Genomic DNA, 22,443 nt, shown 5'->3' on the forward strand with positions numbered 1-22,443 from the left:
TGCCCGACCTCAAGCTGAAAGTGCATGTGCTGGAAGAAAATCGGCAGCAAGCTTTCCGACATACACTCGACCGAATGCATTACTACAAACGGGAGTGTTCCTTCAGTGGCCCAGTGGAAAGACGTCCGCTTTACACGCAGCGGGCGTGGGTTTGATCCCGAGTGTGGGCGTACCTTTTTTTTTTTTTTTTGATACATCTTGCGATGTTTGCATTTTTTTTTTTACAATTATCACCGAAAAAAGAAATTGTTGTGGAGGATATGTCGCTGGAACCAAATAGTGTGAGATTTCTATTTGGACACCTCTGCCGCACAATGCGACTTTCAGATGTGAGGCAGATCTTCACGCAACATCTTGGGAGTATTCTTTTCGCAGCCGATCACGGGAATTCCCCACGGGCACCAGCTACTAATTGCCAGCACTTAAATGTACAAAACAACTCATCTTCAAGTACAGAACACACATAACTGCAAAAGGAAGCGCACGGCGAACGGATCCCGAACGCATACCGACTGCTGCACCTGGAAAAAGAAAAAGAACCCGCACGGTCGGGTGTAGCCACGTGACTTCCGCCACTCACTCTCTCCTCTCCACTTCTCCGTGCGGTGTGGGGGTTTCGGTTTCAGTTTCGAGCAGTTGCGTTTTTTGGCTTTATTAAAAAAATACGTGACTCTGTAGCAAAATATTAAATGGGTAGTATTCCGACACCATAATAAATCGCCTGGCAAAAAAAAAAAAAAAAAAAAAAAAAACAAAAAAAACTTGGGGGTTTCGGTGTCCCTTTAAGGAGACTTTGTGCATTCGCGAGCGGAGGAATTGTGTAAGCCAGCCGTCTTTGGTTATCAGTAGAGACCGGATTTTAGGCAAATGCCTATTTTTTTCCTTGCATTGCTATCGCCCCATTTCGATATATGAGCACGAATTGGAGGTCAAAGATGGATTTTATGGTGGTTTTATAGTGCCTATAAATGCCTATTTTGGGTGTTGGTGCCTAAACTCCGATAAATGCCTATAAATGCCTTTTTTTTCTCAAATTGGCGCCTAAATCAGCACTATGTAGCGTCAAGTTTCGCTTTCGAGTGCAATTTGATACCTTTATTCATCCTACCTGGAAATATTTACTGTTCTGAATTTTATGGGTTTGAACCTGGTCCTCTCTTTAGCATTCCCCCCCCCCCCCCCCCCCCCCCTCCTCCCTTTGCGCCGGTGCAACCGGAGCGGCGGCTTCTGCATGCTTTACGGGTGGCTTTCCCGCAGGACTTGGCGGTGGACGCACAACTCTACTCCCCAGGGGAACTATGATACCGTCAGGGGCAAAGAAAGTGATGGGGAAAAATTACGCCCACCTCCCCTCGCGGGAACCCTGGTGTGATGCAGCGCATCTGGGTGGTTCCATTGGTGTTTCCGCTGGGTTGATTCTCTGAAGGAACCGTCGCATCAACCAATCGTCGAGTACTGCGAGAACCCGTCGTCACACGATGGGGAACGTGGCTAGAAGCTGTTGAGTACTACAACTGCTACTTTTCGAACATCAAGGCCGTGATCAACGGCCTTCCAATTGACGAGAGTGTTGCAGTCACAAAGGCTCAAGCTGTCCTCTCCGTGAATAGCCTTCCAGGAGACCTCGTGTACCTTTGCGCCAACTTCACGTTCTTAGCGGATTCTATAAAAAAAACTTGAAAGTGCGGGAGAAACTCTTGTTACGAACGTTGCGCTAATTCTCCACGTACAGGAAAGAATCGCCACCGTTCGCGAAGGACCCGTTGCCGAAAAGGCACGTGCGAAGCTGCAATCGGTCTGGGACAAAAACAAGGGGTTTTGTGTCCTTAAAGAAGCTTCAGACGTCCTTGCTGGTGAGCACTGTAGGATCCCAGTGTCAATTAACCCATCGAATCTTCCCAAGTATAAATACGCACCAATCACATCTGTCGACGTCCAGCGATCGTTCTCCGCGTACAAACTCATTCTCAGCGACAAGAAGCACAATTTTGAACCCGGAAATCTGGAGATGCTGGTAGTTACCTATTGTTTCTATAATTTTCATAGTGATTCTTAAACTAGGTTCCGCGTTCTGTGCAAACACAATTCTTAATATTTATATTTCGAATGAGCGTATGTGTATTTGGCAGTGTTCAAAGGTCTTGCCTGTATAATTAATGTACCTGTAGAAAATTGCTAAAGTTTGTACGTAAGTTCTCACGTAACAACATGTTAATTTCTTAACAAACCTTGTCTATCTTGCATTTATTATTTTTTTGCTTTATTGTAATCTAATTGCGTCAGGCAGAAATGACTTCGCGCTTTTATAAATCAGTATTACCATATTTCAAGTATTTTTTCTCCTGCCTGTTTCACAATATGCGACGCTTGAGTGACTTTCGCATCTGAACATGTATGTAAGCAATGCGCTTGTGAAATTAAGCCAATTAATCGCCATTAGCCCAGAGGTATTACGGGGCAATTCCACGTCTAATGTCAATGTATAGAACTTGTTATGAGAGAAAAATAAAGAACTGAATTGAATTGAACTGTTACTGCCATTGTGGCCTCATAGCAATGACATTTTTGGATTTCCTGTCGTGCTTACAGTTCGCTCACGTCTTCACTTGAAATTATTAGCATTTATCTAAAAATTTATTGGGCCTATTTTATTATTTTTAGTGCCTAAAAAGTTTTTGCCGCGTATTTTTGGCGCCTAAAGCGTGTTTTTTTAGTGCCTAAAAATCCGGCCTCTAGTTATCAGTGATCGGATGAAAGAGTTTTTGCTTGCATGAGGGCGGCTTCGTAAACTTGGGAGGGGGGGGGGGGGGGGGGAGAGGAGGAAATTGGGAAGCGTTTGCTTGGAAGTACACACACAGCGAAAAAGTACACCCCTGGACGTGTAAACCGTTGTCCCAGGGCGGACTCCCCAAATGGTGTTCGTTTTACACGCGAGGCTCGGTGTATTTCGTTTGCACCCGAGGTCTCGTGTAAAATGAACATCTTTGAACGTGTACTTCGTTCTGCGATCACACGTCTAGGGGTGTTTTTTTACAATGGCGGCCGTTTGACTTGCAAGACGGGTTCTACGAGCGAGGCCCAGCGCTTTACACGGCTTTTCGCCGCAGCGAAAGCGTAGTTTGCACGTGTTCGTTCGTAATCGTCCATACGTGCTGAACTACCGCAAGCATTCACCCCCAAGCGCCGACGCCGTATCCATTACGGCGATTACGCGACAGTGGGAGCGACCATCGACTGCATCCAGCAGCGTGTTTCCCCATCCAGCAGGTCTCGTTCGCGTGGCGGTTCAGCCGATCGCCGAGGCCTCACGCCGGTTGCATTGTCACCGACGCCGGGTAATTTCCACAGCAGTTATCTTTTCGCGACCACAGACATGAACTTTATCGAAAAAGCCCGTTTGCCGCGAGCGACGACGAATAGCTCCGACACCGACCCTACCCGACCGGCGTTACCGACGTCCCGCTCACCTCTTTACCGCGAGCAAAGTTGTACGCGACGTTTCGACGTATCCACTCATATCTCGTGTGTACGCAAATTTTGCGGCTTTCCGGGTAGGAATCGGCTACCGAAACGGCCAGCGAACAAAGACGAACTGAACGCCGGCGCTATGCGCCATTTAAACACGCGGTTACTTTTCTACTAGACTGTAGCTATGTGGTGTGGTTCCTTACACATAAATGGACTATGTACAAACAAAGCTAAAATAAAATTGGGCGGCTGCTTGCGCCACCTAGTGAGTATGCGGAAAACTACAAAAATGAAGGATATTTCGGCATTTGAGGAAGTGACACGCTCGAACACGGACGGCAGCATACCAACACATACATCACAGCACATACCACAAGATCAACATACAAGCATCTACATACACAAACAACGAACAGAGGCACTAACAACCCGACACTCCTACTCAGTTGTAATAGAAACCCGCTCGGTATATATAGCAGACTTTTTGTTTCAGCCGAAGGTCCGGTGACACCCCCCGTATTTTATATGAACGTAACGATATTACACAATTATTACTTATATAGTACGGCGACATAAATATAAATTGGGAAGTTACACATTTCTCTTAGTCTAGATTATAGCTAAAAGACACCCTATATTTAAAAAAAAAATGTTTCGAGCTAGCCAAAATGTAGCAAAATCTGGTTTCGTTTTCGGAAGTTCGAGCGCTCAAGGCTGGAATGCGCTAGCGAAGTGTGTGCTTGCTTCTGTCAAACTATAATCCATTGTATGACGCTCTCAAAGCTGCTGGCTGCAGCCCCCGTCTTGGTTTAGGATTTGATTTACACGCGCTCCCGTGGAAATGAAATTATGCGCGCTCGAGTCGATATTATTGACAGCGTGAAGTATAAACCGCATGTAAACGATTTTGCGAACGACGAGAACAGCGACGGCGAACCGCTTCGCTGACGCTCGGTCACTCGCGCGACGACGCAAGCCGCATGAAAGCGGAACGATGTTTTCTAGAAGTCCAAAAACCGAGTGACGCGACGAGCGATAGTAAGAAATCTTCGTAATACGTCGCTGACTCGTCGCTGTCGCCGTCGCTCGCTAAATCGCTTTATGCAGTTCAGCCTTTATACTCACGCTAGTGCCGACCTGCATTACCCGCTGAGCCCAAGCAAGCGATAAGGATAGTCAAATATGTCACAACAGTGGCGTGCATTCGCTAAGAAAACATATATCTCAAATTCCTGCAGTTTGACGTCGGGATCCGTTACTTGTTCTGCTGTCACCTTGGCGAAACGGTCACTAAAGAGAAACTAGTCAGTTTGTTTTATCAGGAATTATAAAAACCTTATCTAGCCACTGTCATGCACAAAAGCACTCTGGAATTTCATATAAATAGTTTAGAATAAACTGAACACAATCGGTAACTTAATTTTCCAAGCATAATATTAAAAAAAAATCTTAGAAAACAATGTATTTTTAAGGTGTTTCAAATAAAAAAAACTGAAAAAGGAGCCTTATTTCAGCTGCACTATCACGTAAATGCTTTGGGAAAAAAATATCTATTGAAAAGTAGGTTTTGCAATCTCTAATTTGCTTCTTTCAACTTTCCAGTTACTTTATGCGTACTCGCAGATTGTATCCTGACAAATCTAGACAAAATTGTATAAAAAGTAACAATCTATATAAAATTTATAGCTTAATTAAATTCACATTTGTTTGATAATGTTCAATCTTAAATATGAGTTTTAAATTTCACATCTATTATTACAAATGATTGAATTACATGCTGCTTGATGCATGCTGTGCGCCCCCCCCCCCCCCCCCCCGCCCTCCCTTTTAAATATATATATCCTGTATATTTGCTGGTTAGTTGTTGTAAACCTCTTAATGTCGTGTTATTTGTTTGTTGTTGTAGGTGTGTGAATGCATATGTTGTACCCCACTCCTACTTGGGCCTTCAATGGCCAGTAGTATCCTCTAAATAAAATTAAAAAAACAAGTGAGCAGTAAAAATCTGGAAGACAAAAGTAAACACAGAGCCGTGCAAAAAGGCATTCAGTATATGAAACAGATACAGATATGGGCCTCTGGCGGTCCATCGGTTCAGCCTCCACACCGCCTAAAGACGGCAGTGTTGCAATATTACGAACCAGCGCACATGTAGACAGTTACCAAAAATCCAAACACAAAAAACTCACATCAGCGCTGTGCGAGTGTATATTTTTGTGTATTTGGATTTTGAGTAACTGGTCTACCTGTGCGCTGGTTCGTAATTATGCCGTACCAACTCGCCCAATCTGCCGTATTAATAGTGTTGCAAAATACTTAGATCAACTATAATGCTAATGACTGCAGTGTATAAAAGCAAGCTACTCGTCGGAACGAGCTTGACGGTACGAGAATAAAGAGAATGTTTTCACAGTTAAACTCAGAGTCTGTTGCACCGTCTCTTCCGTCCTCAAGATCGAAAGCGCTACAGATTGATGACCTGGACATTATGATTGACTCCGAGCACCTGCTATCCAGGGGAATGTTCTTCGTGGCCAAGGGCACGGCAATGGCTCTGCCTTTTCGGACGAAAATGCAGTAGGCACATATTCAACTTTCTCAGCCTCCACATCTGCAGCGCCTCCGCAACCACCTCTGCTCTGTCGCATCTAGCACCGGCATCTCCCAGCAATGGGCTGCGACCACCTTGCTTGCCCCACCGGCTTGGCAAGTGAATATTCATCGACATCTTCACACTGTTCACAAGGCATGTTGCTAGCCGACCAGGGTCTCCTCATCGTTGCCATGTCAGGCATTCGCTCTCAGTTCGGTTTCTCATCTTAGGGGATGTTGCATCGGCCCCGCAGTCGGCCGGCATCCCCCTTTCAGTCCGAGGCTGTACACTCCAAACTGATCGAGCCGGACTGAAAGCAGGACAGGGTCGATTTCCCCCGTCTGCTGCCTCATTTCCTGACCTCGGCGTCAACTACCATGCACGGCTTCCAAACGCTCTCTTTCCTGCTCTCTAGTATGTCATCCTGCTTGCGGTACATGTCAACAGCAACGACACCTCTCTGGAGCCGCAATCACTTCAACAAAATCGTGCCATTCCTCACAGTGCAGAGCTGAGGGCGATAGCTCTGCGGCAGTCTATCGGTTCAGCCTTGGCATCGCCAAAGATGACAGTGCTACTCATACTCGTCACCACGAGCTCAACGACATGAGAATAAACAGAATGTTTTTATTGCTCGGAGTCGGTCGCAGCATCTTTTCCGTCCACAACATCGTATACTCTATAGGTAGTAAGCAAGAGACACACTTCAGATGAAAAGAACAAATGCTCAGATCACACATGCCGCGGGTGTCCAAAATTATCCATCATGTTGAATATTGTTTTGGTTTTTTTAATTCTAACAGAAGACAAACATCATTATCGCGCAATCAAAATGAATACTTACGAAACACCTAAGTCGCAGTGTAAGTGCTCATCGCTGAGCTGCGGCTGTGGCATATATGTATTTATTTAAAAGTGCACCGATGATAAAACCTTCAGGTTTGGCAACAATACCGAGATTACAACGGTTGTTGTCCATTATAAAATACAAAAGAAATAAAAAATACCGGAAACAATGCAAGGTACAAATCTGCACAGCAGGCTTCCGAATTCAACTACTTCGTCGTACTGGAGTTTGTTACAGTAATAACAGCTTTGGATGGGCTGTGAGGACAGCATTCACACTGAACTGGGTGCCTTGGTGACTATCACCAGTGTTGAGGAGTTGCCACTCCAGAGTTGGAACGATTCCGCACTTCCACAACCCTGGAATCAAATGCAAATAAAATGGTGGCAGCACTGGAATGGAATGGGAATGAAATTAGTAGTTACATTTTGCCCAGAATAGAGTAGGAATGGAATAGGCTTTGTTCTAATGCGAGCTGCTTAGATGCCGTCAAAGGGGCTTTCGAAACGGCATTATTGCATTTAGGTAACTGACGGTTTGGTTATCTGACTGCTTATGTTCTTTCGAGGATGAAAGTGGCAACCCCAGTGAAGCAACCCAAACTGTAGAGTTGTAGGCTGACAAGGGCAATTTACTCGATCTTAATCCAGGGTAAGGGTTTTGCACCTCAGCGTTCCAAAAACTACCCGTGCCCAGCACTTTTCAATCTGTGTTGTCACGTGACACGACCCACCGGAGTAACTCGGATCTATTTGGGTAAGATTTGGAACACAGCCAAAGTGTCGTTCCTGGTGCTGCGAGATGCAACCATAAGGCTGTTGGGACCATGTGTGATTACAGCACCAGTTGCAGGCCACCAGGCAGCGACAATGTCACACCGCCCGCACTTCGTTAATACACGTGACTCCTCACTTATTATGTATCTCGTAAAAGTGGAGGACATATACGGTTCCTTTGTGGAAAAGATGGGCGACTTAGTTTTCCTCTCTGTTACGAGGCTTTTACACCTGGTGGTGCGATCAATATCTGCAGTGCCCCCATACCAATTGCCACTAGTGCTATGTGCGACCAAAGCTCAGCTTAGTAAAATCAATGATTGCGGGTAGGGTTTTGAATTTTGCAGTTGTCTACGCATTTCACAACGCCAGCTTTACGTCGACGTTATTTTCCGGTAACTTAGTACTAGCTGTCAAGTGCCATTTTCACAATTGGGAGGGATTGAGAGGAATGGAATACAGCAGTTCAGCCATTCCAGGAGTGGGAATGGGTCCAGTTTTTCCTTTCCAGGAGCTCAAAGGAATGGAATTAGTATTAGAAAATTCCAATTCTCTGCAATGGAGTTGGGTGGAATGGGGAATCTTTTGTTTGTTTGCACACCTAGAATGTTTGAGATGACTCGAGAATCTTGTTTGTTCAAGCTCGGAACCTTCTAGATACCTACGGGCTTACAAAAAGAGCTTCGCATGGCTGCTCGAGTCAGTCGTCCTTTTGTCGCTGTCAAAGTATGTGCGGTCTTTGTTACTTTATGTTTCTCGGCACAAGTTCGCTGCATTTAACATTGATCTGAAGTTTTATTAATCAAGTTTGTTTTTGTTCATAACATATTGGTAGATGTGCAGGGTAACGCAGTCTATGCCCATAAAGCGTACCATCTGTGAACACAATAAGTCTGAAGACGACGATAGTGAAGGCGACGTCCTTGAAATCATCCGAGGACGACTCCAACTCTGACACCAACGACGACCTCAACTATGGCCTCGGAAGCGACGCGGACAATGAACTTGACAAAGCCCCTGGCTACCACACTTAGACGAAAACATCATGACGACTTCTACGCTGATGATGAAACGGACGACAACTCCAAAGACCAAACCCGGCTACAATGTCAACAACCAACCTGACAACGGCCTCGATGACAAACAGTCTTCAACCGTGGTGACGAGACTGATGACGACACTGATGATGACCCAGGCGAAGACTCAAACAATTTCATGGAAGACGATACCGACTACGGCTTTGACAGTTATCCAAGGACAATCCGGACGATGACTTTAAAGGGCAACTCCGGCCAAAACTCGAAATTAAAGAAATTACTGGTATCGCTGTAGTGACACAAAATACGGCCCCAGCCAAAATATTACGTCCGTGGGATGCCGCATTCTCAACTAATGCCGATAATAAAAATGTGACCCGCCGCGAGCCGCTGCACCTTAGCGGTCGGCTAGCGGGTTGCCGATCACTAAAGCAACATTGGGCCGTGACGTCAGTATCGTTCTTTTTTTCCTCCAAGCGTTATGCGGAGTGCGCTTCTTTGAGCCGCTACCACCGCTACTTGGACTTGTGATTGTCATGTTTAGCCATTGCTTTTATCTGTAGCCCGTGTAGCTTCGGTATAGCCTTTTGTTTATTTGCTTGTGAGGACTCAAAGACTGGTTTTAGCGAGCAACTCGTAGCGCCCAAGACTGCCCAGCTCTTCCTCGAAGGATGCCGAGTAGAACTTGTAGTGCTGTGGGCTGTTCAAACAACCCGCTGCACAACCCGGAGGTGCTTTTTCACAAGTTTCGAACGTACCAGAAATTGAAGAAGGTGTGGGTAAACGCTGTTCGACGAGTGGACTTTGGCTTTTACGCGCCCAAGGAAAAAAGAATGCAAAAACAGACATGTACAGCCCTAACGCAGCAGCCCGTGCCGGAAAGCCTCAAAGCTTCGTGTCTGTTACTGACCCGCAGCGCGAAAGCGAGAGGGCCCCCAGTACTGTACTTCACTGGCAGCGCGTCGTAGAGCAACACCGCTCCATCCACGGAGCCCCGATGACAATTTAGGCCTAGCGACAGAGTACGGAAGACTGCACACACGGCGACAGCCGCTGAGTACGGTACTGAACGAGTTCACTCGTTTTCCAGTCGCTACCTTTTGGGTATACTAGCGACAAGTACGGCATGGCACACGCACGGCGGCAGCGGCCGCCGAGTACGGCACTGTACGAGTTTACGGGTTTTCCAGTCACTAGCTTTTGGGTATACGCACTAACTCTTCCTACATGTGCTGGATATCTACCACATATACAGAATTAAAATAAAATCAGCTTACCTCCTACCTTTAGACGGCTAGCGCAACAGAAGTAGCTGCTGATCAACCTGCGTACTCGTTGAACAAGAACGATCCTGACGTCACGTTCACATAGCGGCTGATTTCTAGTGCTGCCAGGGCCTCGAGCGGCTAGTTTCGGTTTTGTTGGCCGTGCCCCAAACAAAACTTTGAGGCGTCCATATCTTTAAAACTACGCACAATAACGAGGAAAAAATTACACCTTGCAATTCAGGGACGCTGACTGCACTAAAAACAGTCATAATCCCAAAATTGAAAGTATGGTCCGGAGTTGCCCTTTGACGACAACCACGACTACAAATTTGACGGCGACCTTGATGATGAACCCGATGACAATACCTACGGCAAGTGTGGTATCTGTCACGAAGACGAACAGGACGACGACGCCTGGTATGTCACTCAACGAACGGAGGAAGTTTGCCAGCTTGGTCGCATTTTGATGCAAGCCACAACTTCCTGACGATGACTGCTACAATCTTTGTCACCACGACGCCCAGTTTCAGCCTGGCTACCCACTGAATCTAAACACCAATTCATCGTCGCAGCAAGGAACTGTTAAAGTGGTGCTTCGACCTCAAGGTTATTCGCTACATGAGACCTAAGTTGTAAGTCGTTGGCCAATGGCACATCAACATTGTCACGCTGCCCTCTGCGACCCGTAGGTGATTCACGTCTTCCGACTCAACTGAACTAGGTATGCTCGGTAGGACTGTGAAAATCTGCTATTTACGAGACTCTATTTTGACCTAGTCTTGTTTAAGCTGTTAATTTAATTTTGTGTTGCATAAAGACGATGAGTCTTTCACAAGAGGGGAGTAATGCCACGTGCAAATAGCCGAGTCAGCAGCGTGATCGACTCACATGCCGCTGACCCCGCCAGCGCATGTCCTTCTTTCTATTGTTTGCGTGACTGGAATGATGAGACGACTCTAAATTTTTTTTTGTTCGAGCTCAGAAACTTCTAGATACCTACGCGCTTACAAAAGTACCTTCGCTTGGCTGCGTGAGGCAGTTGTCCTTTCGACACCATCAAAAGTCTTTGTTAACTTATGTTTCTCAGCACAAGTTCGGCGCATTACACACTGATTTTAAGTTTAATAAAGAAGTATGTTTTTATTCGTGACAATATTTAGATGAATTTTGATAATTCAATCTTCTGATATTTCAAACTAAAGTGTGTGGCTTCCAGGGCCCGTTTGCTCAAGCACTAACCGCGGCTAAAGTTAACCGCAGTACCTAGGAGAGGGATTTTGAAATCACGTGACTGGCTCGGCAGGAATGCAGGGAAACATGGCGGTGCCCCAGTGAGTGAGCGCCGCTCGCTTTGAAACTAATATGTCGTTGTAGCTGCAATATTGGGCGCGTTAGTCAGCAATGAATGGTGCCAGAGGCTTTCGCTTTGCCTTACCTCATTTAAATCGCAAAGCATGAACATATGACCTCGCCGCATTTTTTAGATAGTCTTTCGATTCTGGCCATTCCTAAGCCTAAATGAACGCGATAAATGTTAGCATGGCAATGTCTTTGGAAAGTGGATTGCCTTGACTCAATCGGCCGGGTATTAATAGCACACAAAAGCAGACAGCGTCCCAATAGACCATATTAGACCTTTCTCTAAATTTCCCAAGCACCGAGGTGCATGCTACAAGTGTAGTTACACGCGTTGCACGTGCTGGCGTCTGAAGTAGTAACTGTTCTAAAGCAAAAAGTCTAAAACAAATTTTGTCTTGCACGTGCGTTGGTCAAATATTTATTATGATTATTTACTTCGAATCTTTTATAAGAGGAAGGCCAGTGCGCGCAGACCGCAGAATTATACTTCCAGCGCTCTTCTCGATGCTTGGGTAATTTAGAAAAAGGTCTATAGGGATGCTGTTTGCTTTTGTGTGCAATCAATACCCGACCGATAGAGTCAAGACAATCCGCTTTCCAAAGATGTTGCTAAGCCGACAATTACCACATTCATTTAGGCTTAGGAATGGCCAGAGTCGAAAGACTATCTAAAAAATGCGGCAAGAGCCTTGCTCATGCTTTGTGATGAAGTGAGGTAAGGCAAAGCGAAAGCCTCCTGCACCATTCGTTGCTGACTAACGCGCCCGGTATTGCAGCTACAACGACATATTAGTTCCAAAGCGTGCGGCGCTCACTCACCGGGGCACCGCCACGCTTCCCCGCATCCCTACTGAGCCAGTCACGCGATTTGAAAATCCCTCTCCTAGGTACTGCGGCTAACTTCAGCCGCGGTTAGCGCTTCGAGCAAACGGGCCCTGGAGTTTGAAATAATGAGAGTCGACTGTAAAACACCATTTTTGCTACCCCAAGTAGCAATTTATTTTAGTGTAATTTCTGGAATCTTTTATTCAGACCGAACACTTCTTCTTCAATAAGCTTGTCGGCATAAAATTTAGACTATTTTTTATAGCCTAAACGTAGCAAGCGTTCAAAACAAATACAACCTAGTGCATCAGATACACAGAAAACACAATATTAGCAAACGCTACTTTTATTGAACACATCTGGAGTTTCTGTTGGATACATACAGCGCTGTGAAGAAGTACACCATTCTTATATGAAAATAAGCTTCCCACCAGTGAAATTTCTCAAGTTGGACAGCCTTGTTGTAAGTCAGGCACGTTAAAGAGAACCCTGCCCAAGTTTTCATAGACACTCTTACAAAGTTGTTTCATCCGTACAATAGCGACTTCAAGGTATATGTGTAGAAACTTCCCAAAGTGCAAACATTATGTGAAGAAACTGCATTTCAAAGTTGACGTCCTCGCAACCCCCCCTATCGGTAGCTGCTCTACCGGCAACAATGAAAAGAACTATAGAAAGACCGCTGAGGCCACATGACGTAAGACATGGTGTCCAAGATTCGCCATGGACAGCATTGTTGGTAGTTGGACTCGTTTGTGCTCACTCTTTTACCCAGTCTGTCGATTGACAGCTATTTAGAGTGCATGATAGGAACTATTTGTGCTGTAGACATAAAAACATGTACATGTTGCACCCGCCCCCTTTGAATCTGGCAGGCGAGACCACTCGAAAATGTTTGAGAGTAGCTGTGTAGAACTGACATGTTCTAACATTCTGATGACACAATTATTCATATTAAAAGGTATGCTTAACCGAAATTCGAAGCTTGCAAAACAACACTGGGGCGGTAGGCGGGACGCTGCAAAACCCCCAAAACATCACACATAGAGCATTATTTCTAACGGATGGCCGTATTTTTGGAAACATGTGGGATTCAACAAGGCCGACGAGACATGTGATGTCGCGATTCTCATTCCCTCTCCTCTAGGCTTCATTCCCTTAAGCAGGTGAACCGAAGCGGGAATGAGAGAAGCGAGGCCGCTTCCCCTCATTCTAAAGTGTACCAGGAGAAGTATGATGTCACATTTCTTGTTTGATTGTGCCCTTTCCTTTCCAAGAATACGGCCATCCGTTTGAGATATTGATGTATGAGTGATGTTTCGGAGTTTGTAGAGCTCCCATTCAAAGCTTCCGCGGCCTTATTTTATGAAATCCAAATTTTGGTCCAGCATCCTTTTAAACAAGCTTTTTCAAATATTAGCATAATGAACATACAATTGGACAACTTGCTAACTCACAACAGCATCCTCCCGATGATGCCGTACAAAGGTTCTGTCACACGCACCAACCGAGGGGATTGCTGCAAGTCCATCCACCCTCAACTTTTAGTCACCTTTGAGACTGAAGAACTGCTGTATGAGGCCCGTCCTGCCACTGCGCACACAAAGAGAAACACGGGAAATAACACTCAGTGACGAGCAAAGTCTCTGGGCGGAAAGCCCTCCATGACAAATGAGCACTGTTGGGTTACGGCAACGGCATAATACACAGGTTCTGCTTCTTGGATGCCTTCACCGCTGCGGTGGGTGGTCGTAGCTAGTCGTAGCAGATAGTGTCACGTTTGTTGCTCGTACCAAAACACCAAAGCCGTGTAGTATTCTTGTTGCCGAAGTTCATAAGCCTACGTTCCCGGTCTACACACACTACACAAAGCCAGCCACGAGCAAAGCTAGCTAACCCCGTTTCTGCTTCGGCGACAAGCCGCCAGGGCGGTGACACCGCCGCTGAAACTTCTGCCTCGGCTCTTCAAACCAGGGCCCCTCGGTGCACAAGCATGACACTTGCTAGGCTGCTCTGCCTGTACCAAGTGACACGCGCCCGCATGTTCCCTCTCATAATTCTTCTGACTGTACGTGCCCTGTATTGTACACAACCATACTGTGCACATGGCGAAAGTTCCCTTTTGAAAGTGCTCCACGGTCGGCTTACAATGCTGCGAACACATAGCACATGACCACTATAGGTGACGACACTTGGGACACTTGCCAACCGTCGTTGTGGCGCAAAGTCGCTTTCTCAGTCGTCCTCACAAGGGGCAAGGAAAGGCAGGCACTGCATAAAAAATCAATACATATTATAACACTGGCTGTGGCAAACTAGTTTCAAAGATGATACAGTGATGTCTTCTTAATATGGACACCTCAGTACTATAAAAAGATTTTTTCTCTATAATGTAGGTGTTTATATGAGAAAATTAAATTTAAAACAAAAATTGGATAACAAGCATAACCAAACAAACAGTTTATTCAGCTAAAAGATAATGAGATGTGAGTTTGCTCTATCGCTTTAGAGCCGTTTAACATGTAGCACTACTGTCGTTTACAAGAACAGATACCCAGACTGTAAAGTGCTGATCGGCTGAATAGCAAAAGATGTTGCACTGTATGCACAAGCCGGATGTAATTGACACTTAGCTGCCGGCAGTTAGGATCCTATAATCTTATGATCGCAGACGGGAATTACATCCGGTGCCTACGGCTGGAATAATGTCTCGCTTCGTAATAGAAAAAGCACAAAAAAAACACAGGATGGAGAAACCGGGTGTCACAAATTCAGGCTTCTCTTCATTTTTTTAAATACTTTTATGATCTTTTTTTGGACCACTTTAAGTGTTGATACGGTCAAAAAGGGGGAGTGTGGTGCCACTTTTAATCTCAGTTTGTCCCGTCGTAGTTCCTTTCTAAGTCCCCAACGAACTTGCTCGTTTGCAGAATGGGTTTTTGTTAACGGGCGACGTAGATCATCCCAGGTCACAGTTTGTGGCTTTGACCTTGCGGACGGAGGGGTGCGTATGCTGGCTCGCGTATGGTGCCGATTTGACATGCAGGGGCGCCGCCGGGATACAAAGATGTTTACGCTGGCTAGCACGCTTTTTGAAGGCGGCGGCTTTGCTCAGTCTGCCGCCTGTCGTGTTCTATGTATCGGCGATAATTGATGTTTTTGGACTCGTACGGGGGAATGGATGGGCACATATGTTTGGTTGTCTGAAAAATGTAATAGGTTTTGCCATTTGGGTCGTTGCTGTGTAGCTTTGTTTTTCTTGAAAGTTGACTGACCCGAAAGGCGGGGAAACGGGAGGTTGGTCGGTAGACGAGCCTATAAAAGGGGGTTCGGGAACAAAGAAGGTAGTCCAACCCCAGAGCTGGCCGGGTCGCTACTCAACGTGGTTACTCCCTGCAGATGAGTCTTGGAACGTGTAATTTTTGGCTTCTGCCCTGCCTGTCGGACAAGTGTTTGAGTTTGTTGTGCTGAAGCGTGTGTGGCTGTGTGGTGCGCGGTGTCGACCTCATCAAGCCTCTAATTGGACCGCTGGACTTCGAGACGCCGTTCTTCGGCCGACAACTCCAGACTACGGACTGCTCTGGACTCGGCACCTACCGGAAAGCTAAGCCTGGTTTTCTAGGACTTGTCTACTACATTCTCTGGCTCTGAAGTACGAATTGTTGAATGTTGGGAAGATTTTTACACAGTGCTACTTTCTGTCGCGACTGTTTTGGGGGATTATCTCATGTTTGTAGCGGTAACGTTCGAGCTCCATCTCGGTTTGCTCTCGTTGTTAGTGTCGGGTTTTCGTCACTGTTTTGTTGGCTTATTCCGGTTTTATGAGCGTCGAGTCTATTTAGTATTAGTTTCTGGCTCGCAGGGCTCCATAGCTTTGAGCTGGAGTGTGGTTTGTGTTGAGTGCTCTATTGCCGTGTACAGCTTAGTTTTTCACTTTATTAAATCTAATCTTTTGTTTGCTTATCCTCCCTGTGTCATCATCTTTCTCTACTGGTTATACACCAGGCGTGGACCTAGCGCTAGTCAATGGTCGAACTTAGCTCTCTTGTTCTTTTCCCGTAATTTCTCGTTTATTCTCAGAGTGGATCATTGAATTATTTTTATTAATTTGAACCCCACTCCGTGACACCGAAACAGATGGGAAAGCACCACAACGTATTAAACTCAGTAAACAGGATAACTGGGCGAGTTGGTATGGATTCATAATGGAACAGCGCGAATTTTTGCAAGGACAGAAGAAGGAACTGGACAGGACGAGCGCTCACTAACAACTGAAAGGTTTATTCTCAGGAAACCACGAAGAAAAACACATAACACGACTCTCTAATCACGATGGAAGTGCGCATGCGCCTCACAAAATTGGGTGCTATCAGTTACACAATGTTACATGCGTCATCCCCGATCTAAAAATTCGACCTCATTGTCCAGCAAAATCAAGGAAGCCTGACTCACGCAGGCTGACCCCTCCTTCTTTATTCTATGAGCTTCAACAATCTCTCGAGCTTTTTGGTCCCGGTGTTTGTACAAAACAACGGCTTTTTCCAGTAACGGGGTGCAGGCGCAGTCCCTGCAGTGTAACGCCAAGTGGGAGCTTGCCGTACCTGTTAAAGAACTACGGTGTTCCCGCAGGCGAATGTTGAGGCACCGCCCCGTTTGTCCGATGTATACCTTCCCGCAGGTGAAGGGTATCTTGTATACTACACCCAAGGTGCATGGCACGAACTCAATGCGGTGTTTTATGCCGCACGGGCTCTCCCCCTGTTTCTCTACCTTGTTAACGCGCTTTTCCACTGCAGAGCAAATACTGCTTAGCTTGTTACGTGCCGAGAACACAACATCTACCCCGAACTTCGAGGCTGCTCTCTTAAAGCCGTGTGACATGTGGTGCACATACGGGATGACTGTGACCTGCTTTTTTACTTTTGTTGCTACTTTTCCCCGCGCCTCACCCTTAATGTTTTTCACTGTTGCTTCCGCCGCCGAGGCGATAACCGATTCCGGGAAACCGGCGTCTTCTAGTCTACCTACCTGGGCGGCAAGGCTTTGTTCCACTCTGTGGTGGCAAGACTTTGTTACTGCTGACAGGATACATGATTTTGCAATGCCTCTTTTGACGAGCTTGGAATGCCCCGATCTAAAATCAAGGAGATTCTTGGTGGTCCTGGGATGATGCCACCAACAAACGTGGCTCTGGCTCACATCTACGCTCAGATCCAAAAACTGGATTGTCTGGTCTTTTGGGGTCTCAAAAGTGAACCTCAGGCCCAAACCCTGCTCCTTGAACGTTTTTAGCGCGAAATCAAGGGTTCGACTAAAGTTACCTTTGTCGACGAAAACTAAATAATCGTCGACATACCTAAAAATCTTTTTAGCGGGGGCCTTCAACAGACCGTCAAGTGCCCTGTCAACCTTTGCAAGGAAGATGTTACTCAGCACGGGTGCTACCCTGGACCCTATGCACACCCCAGACTTTTGCACATACACCTTGTCATGCCACCCGATAAAGGTGGCCCTCAAATAAAATGACAACACTTCTAGAAACCCTTCGACCGGAATCCCGCATTGGGACCTAAACGCAACTTCATCGTTGAGGTCAGTAATGCATTCTTTTACGCAACGCATGAGGTCATCGTGGGGCATAGAGTAATACAGATCTTCAACGTCTATGCTGAACGCTGTACAACCCACAGGGTTACTATCCGAGAGATAGGAAACAACGGCATTTGAGCTAGGTATCACGAAAGGGTCCTCGGCATTTAACGTGTCCAAGTGCTTTTTGAGGTACCCAGACACAACACGCAACCAGGTGCCACGCTCAGACACAATGGTGCGAAACGGAATTTCCGCCTTATGCGTCTTGGCCGCGAAGAAAACTTCCAAAGTGAGGTTCTTTTCCCTTTTTACCCCTGCACACACCTGCTTAAGGCTCAATCTTTCCAAAAGCTCCACGGCTCTTTCCTTAACCTTCGCTGGTCTTTCTAGGACCGCCTTGAAGTTCTTCTGCACAGCACAGGTCGCCTTCTCAGCGAACATGTCCTCCGGCATGATGACGAAGAAGCCTTCCTTATCGGACACAAGTGCGCGTAGCCCACTAGTAGCGAGAAAGTCAATAACAGGTTCTAAACTAAACTAAACTTCTAAACTCTAAACTAAAATTAAACTCGTCGAACATTAAATGTTCTTGAATTACACCTCACCCATGCTTGCTACGTGATGAAGCCCAAAGGTTAGTTCAATGCCATTCAATATTAAATGTCTTTAGATGGGCACCTGCTGCCCGATCATGGCCTTTATTGCAAAGCACTGTTCACACATTTGCGAGTCCTGCAGTGCCTTGTGGAATGGTGGGCGATACTTGCCGTTCCGCAAGGCACTGCAAGACAGATCAGGCTCAACTTTTGAATGTCGACGTGCTTACGGAATGCTGCAGCAAACCAATCATTCGCCGAGGGAAAAAGAAAGGAAGCTGCATGCCTCCGTGTGCTCATTGCCAGTGTTTTCTGCTCTGCTATGTACCCTGCTTGTGTGCTGTGATTTGCAAGCCAGCGCGGGATATATTTCCTTGATTTGTTTGTCTGTTCAGCTGTGCGAGGTTGTGATTGAAACAACCAAGAAGTATAGACCGCCATTCTTTTCATCAAGCTAAGGCTTCGCTCATCCGAACCGGGGACGATGACTGCTGTTGTTTACACGATTTTCGACAGCTATGTGGAGTGGCTTTGTGTTTAAAATTGCAATCCTAAGTGCAAAAAGAAGTTACCGCAGACTATATTGTTAAAGGTTGATTTCAACTGGCAGGCTCTGGCTACAACCATCTTAATATTCATTCAACATTGTTTGCATTTCTACTTACCCGTGATCGCTTCATTTGCCAAACACGTTAGTGGCCGGTCACCTTACCAATGAAACTAATGTGCTGGTGTCTCCGGCGAAGAATTCCCTCAGGGCTACATGCAATGCACAACACAGTTTGTAGCCCGTTGTGACTGAAAGCTTTCACACTGGGGAAACGTTGTTGTCACAAACGCAGTCAAAGAATGCGATAGGATTGAGGGAACAGGGGGATTGTCCAAGTTGACTGACTGCATGAGCATATGTTTCTATCGCCACCGTGTTTCCTCCACGCAGGCGACGGAGAAAACGATATAGAGACTCCTCGCGCTTGCCAATGCCAAGTTTCTCTAAAACGTCGAAATACGAGACACCCAGCAGCGAAGTGTCGATATTGCCGGAGAGAGCGGCGGGACAACGATCAGCGCAGGATCGCGGCTTCGCCACTCTTATGCGACGGTGTCTTCGGTTTCCGCTCTCTGCAGCTTCCACCGGGACGCTAGCCGTGCCTAATTGTGCTAGCTTTGAGCAGCACCACAGTTCATAGGGTTCACAGCGCCCGAGCGAAAGCTCGCGCAAAAGAACCGGCGAGCAGTCGAGTCGTTTCCAATCGACGGGGTGGCTAAACGCCGGTTGTGTGAATCGGGCTTAACGCCTGAGCCGGCTTGCTCAAAGCAAATCTAACGTTCTTGAATGTCATGTAATAAAAATCTGAGACGTGCTACATTCTATACAAACTTGATAAAAAAAATCAAACACTCACCTTCGGCTGCTACGTCCGCCGTACCGCTTCAAGGCAGAAGCAACATGGCGCTCGACGTTTTGGGGTGTTGGGCTGGGGTGTTTTCAGTGTTGCTTACACGCCTAGTCGTGTAAACCGAAACCGAAACACCAATTTTTACTACCCCAAGTAATTTTTTGACGATTTATCACTAGCAGAGCGTGTAAAAATATGCTAAGGAGTGAAAATGGGGTGTAAACAGGCGAAATATTACATTTTCGCTAACAGTGTAGGAACGGGAGCTTACACTCTGTGGGGATTTTGGACACTGAGAACTTCGGCGACGGTGCGGACGGCGCGCGAGAAACGAGCGCGGGGCCAAGGCACGGGGCGGGAGGCGCGTGACGGGGGGACAGGACAGTTCAGCCATGGCGGCGCAAGCCACCGAACACCGGGCTCGAAGAATAAACATGTCTCCATCATGACTTGGCCCCTTCCTCCGGACAAGCGGTGAGCGAGAATACCACAAATGGCGCACCAACGTGGGGCTCGCTGCTTGTCTGGGGCCCGGCAGAACAGAGTCACGATAGGCGAGAAGAACATCATCCGCAACGGACGCCTGCTCGGATGCCGCTTCCAGGCCAAGGGCAAGTTCTAGGGGACCTGCTGGAAAGGCCCACTCCAGGTACCTGGGCTGCTACGAGCAGCAGCAGTTGTGCAGCCCGTCGAACGCCCTGCCAGACCTGACTGGATATCTTCGAGCTGTCCGCGGGCGGCTACGCGAGGTACCCCTGACTGCGAGTCGCCCTGCAAGGTGATGGCCCCGGTGTGCGTCGACTTTCTTGGGCGGCAGTCCCATGGCGTGGAAAGACTATGTAATGCAGGCCTTGTCACTGGTGTTTAATTTATTTATAGCGGCAGTGCCGGCGTTTCTGTTTGTTCTCCCTTTTCATTCGGACTAGTCGTGGTGCAAGCTGGAAAACTTTTTAAGTTAAGCGGCGCTAGTGATGATGCTTGGTTGGGGGAGGGAGACTGGTCAGAAAACAGGCAAACCGTTTGTTATTCTCTCTTTTCCCCTTAATTTTATATCAGTGTTTATTGGAAAGCGAAAGTGACTGCTTTGACGTACGTTCTTTCTCTTCACGCGAGCTAGTCGGGGTGTGAGCTGGAAGACTTTTTAAAGTTAAGCGGCACTACTGACGATGCTCGTTTGGGGAGAGACCGGCAGGCAAGCAGACATATACTTTGTTATTCTCACTTTTTCTTAATTTTAAGATGTGGACCCGGTTATTGGCTACATGAAGTTAATCATATTTGTGAGGTGTTCTGCCCCGCGAAGTAGGGTTGGTGCAAACGTCTGGAGTAATGAACTGCCTGCTGATTTTGTAACACATGAGCAATCCAGAAGGGGGGGAAGATGTGGGGATTTTGGACACTGAGAACTTCGGCGACAGTGCGGACGGCGCGCGAGAAACGAGCGCGGGGCCAAGGCACGGGGCGGGAGGCGCGTGACGGGGGGACAGGACAGTTCAGCCATGGCGGCGCAAGCCACCGAACACCGGGCTCGAAGAATAAACATGTCTCCATCATGACTTGGCCCCTTCCTCCGGACAAGCGGTGAGCGAGAATACCACAACTCTTAGAAAAAAGGGTCAGTATAGTCTTCCCTAAAGGGGGGAACGCTCTTGGAACATATCTTCTTTCAGAAAGGGAGAAACTTTCGTCCCTAAAGCAGGGGAGAAAAAGTTCTTGAATCTCATTATGGCGGCCACGAATCGAGCAAATCGAGCTCAATAAGGCTTAACGACAACACTAAGTCTATGGCACGGAGCAGGAGGAGCATCAAATAAAAACGTAACCCAAGCCTTCCGCGAACTGTATTTATTTCCGAAGCCGACTTCCCCTTGCAGGTAAAGAAACTTTCGTTTCGAAAGCATGCAGTCACTCAGTCTTCTCATCGTCAGCACGACGATGTTTAACGGAGACAACCGGCACCCAGTTCGCGCACTTTATGTCTTACCTCTGCTATTCCTCGAGCCACAATTCCTTCGTCCACATTTGCGTCAACCGCACATCACGGAGGAGTGGTAAACCATTCGCCCAAAAAACCAAAAGCCGCTCTAAAAAAAAAAAAAAAGCAAATTCGAAGCAACTTCTTGGCTTATCTCAGCACGGTAACACGAAATTATGGCGTAGCCGTGTAGCGTAAACGGATGTTAAATCTCTTGCGACCAGATGGCAGGGTAAAGCAGAGTAATTGGAAGTAGCTAGGCTAGGTGGCCCTAGGTACCGCCCAATTCATTGTGCTACAAGAAATATTCTTATTTTCTCACGCCACCATTGCTTTTTGTCACCTTCGAGAACCTCTGTTATACACACATGTAGACACATTACGCATACTACAAGCATCAGATGAACACACATTTAGCGCATACACATGCGCTGCACATACAAACAACAATTCAACGGCACACTAACCCGATCACTATACTCCCGAGCTCTGCGTTTCCGTATTTTATACTGGTCGGTTTCAACGTACGGAATTTTTCGGTGACTCCCTAAGCAATAAAAAATATTCCCAGCATGTTGATTTTTTTCCAGCAATGTCATACATCTGAGAGTATTTTTAGTGGCTCAGGGGATGAATCTCTTATTAAAAAGAAAACGCTAGATCATGCCGTAATTATTTGAAAGCCAAAAAATCGAGCCGCTCCAGTC

General features: G+C 46.7%; 1 pseudogene; it reads left to right on the plus strand.

Annotated features, from left to right (window-relative positions):
* The first annotated feature begins 1,231 nt into the window (after window positions 1–1,231).
* On the plus strand, window positions 1,232–2,056 carry LOC120837370 (annotated as a pseudogene).
* Window positions 2,057–22,443: the final 20,387 nt, after the last annotated feature.

The sequence above is a fragment of the Ixodes scapularis genome, unplaced genomic scaffold (assembly GCF_016920785.2).
Source record: "Ixodes scapularis isolate PalLabHiFi unplaced genomic scaffold, ASM1692078v2 PGA_scaffold0__279_contigs__length_252992795, whole genome shotgun sequence".
Taxonomy (NCBI): domain Eukaryota; kingdom Metazoa; phylum Arthropoda; class Arachnida; order Ixodida; family Ixodidae; genus Ixodes; species Ixodes scapularis.